Source organism: Trichechus manatus, unplaced genomic scaffold (assembly GCF_000243295.1).
Source record: "Trichechus manatus latirostris isolate Lorelei unplaced genomic scaffold, TriManLat1.0 scaffold00004, whole genome shotgun sequence".
In the NCBI taxonomy this organism is placed as follows: domain Eukaryota; kingdom Metazoa; phylum Chordata; class Mammalia; order Sirenia; family Trichechidae; genus Trichechus; species Trichechus manatus.
Genome location: NW_004443940.1, coordinates 32,377,761 through 32,379,667, shown reverse-complemented (window position 1 = coordinate 32,379,667; position 1,907 = coordinate 32,377,761).

The following is a 1,907-nucleotide window of genomic DNA, read 5'->3' as shown; positions in this document are numbered from 1 at the left end:
CAGTCAGGAATTGGCAGAAGCCAGGATTCCAATTCAGGCTGTCTGAGTCCAGAACTGATGTTCAAATCAACTATGCTATTCATTCATTTAATACATCTTATGGAGAGCTTACTATGTGCCAGGCACAGTTCTAAGTACTGGGGATATAACCATGAACATGTCAGACAAACTCCCTACCCTCTAGTAGGGAAGAGGTCTGGGAGCAAACAAGACAAATGGGGGAAACAGACAAATAAGTCAATAAATAGTGTATCTTCACCTAGCAATAAATGCTATGAAGAAAAATAAAGGCGAACGAAAGAATCAAAAGTGATAGAGAGAGGGGCATCCATTTTAGGGATCAGGGAAGGCCTCTCTGATGAGATGATGACTTCCGAGCAGCAAACAGAAGGATCTGAAGGCAAGAGCCATGACCACTTGGAGAAAGGGGTGGTCCAGGTAAAAGAATAATAAGTACAACGTCCCTAAGGTAGGAACAATTTGGTTTGTTCAAGGAAGAGCCAGAGGACCACGGGGCTGGGGCAGGACGATGAAGAGTCGAGCGGTAAGAGGTGAGGTGAGAAGCTGGGAGCTGCCAGATCATGTAACACTCTGATGGGCTACTGTATGGAGTTTGGATTCTAAGTGTAATGGGAAGCTTTTGGAGGACTTTGAGCCCTGGTGGCACAGCAGTTAAAGTGCTCGACTGCTAAGCAAAAAGGTCAGCACTTTGAACCCACCAGCTCCTCTGTGAGAAAAAGATGTGGCAGTCTGCTTCCAAAAAGATTTACAGCCTTGGAAACCCTATGGGGCAGTTCTACCCTGTTGTATAGGGTTGCCATGAGTTGGAATTGCCTCAAGGGTTTGGTTTTCGGTTTCAGCAAGAGACTGACAACCTGAATTATGTCTTTAAAAAGATCAGTCTGTTATGTGGGAAACAGGAAGGGGGCAAGAGAAGTAGGGAGATCAGGGAGGACACTATTACAACAGCCCAATCAAGAGATACTGGAGCTTAGACTAGGATTCATGCACTGATTATAAGTAGTTGAGATCATAAAGCAAGAGCTGCAACCTAATTATCTCTAAAAATGACTTTTTATACTTGTGAGCCATCTCGCCTCCCCTCAACCACCCTTCCTCACTTGACTTTGCCGTGAGATTCTTTTTAACATCCATTAATATCCACATTAGTGCTTCAGTTGGTGTTTATAGAAGGAAGGAGATAAAATGTAGGTCTTTTACTTTAAAATGCCCTGTTGAATATATGCTACAATTTATAATACGCCACATGCACCTTTATATTCTTGAAAAGCAATACTGAAGTTTAAGGTTTGTTCATTTATTTGGAAGTACCTATCTTATCACTGGAAAGGAGCCCTGGTGGCACAGTGGTTAAGCACTTAGCTGCTAACCGAAAGGTCGGTGGCTCAAACTCACCAGCTGCTCCTCAGGAGAAAGATGTAGCAGTCTGCTTCTGTAAAGATTACAACCTTAGACACCCTATAGGGCAGTTCTACTCTGTCCTATGTAGTCACTAGGAGTTGGAATCAACTCCACGGCAATGGGTTTGGTGTGGGTATCTTATCAGGTCTTCTGATTAGCTTTTCTCACATGCTTTGTCTCCAGCACATGCTGGCTCATTCTAGATTGTGAATTGTAATAGAGGTATACCAAAGGGAATGTGTATATATTGAGCACCCACTGTATGACAGACTCATTAGATGCCTTACATTTAAGAACTCATTTAGTCCTCAGCTACTCAAGGTAGAAAATGTCTTTACAAATGAAAAAAAAATCAGAGATGTTAGTAACTTGTCCAAAGTCACACAGCTGATAATTGGCAGAGCTAGAATTCAAGCCTGCATCTAACTCCAAAGTTCTTTTCTCTCCACTACAGCAGTTATCAAAGAGATGCCTATCAAACATAT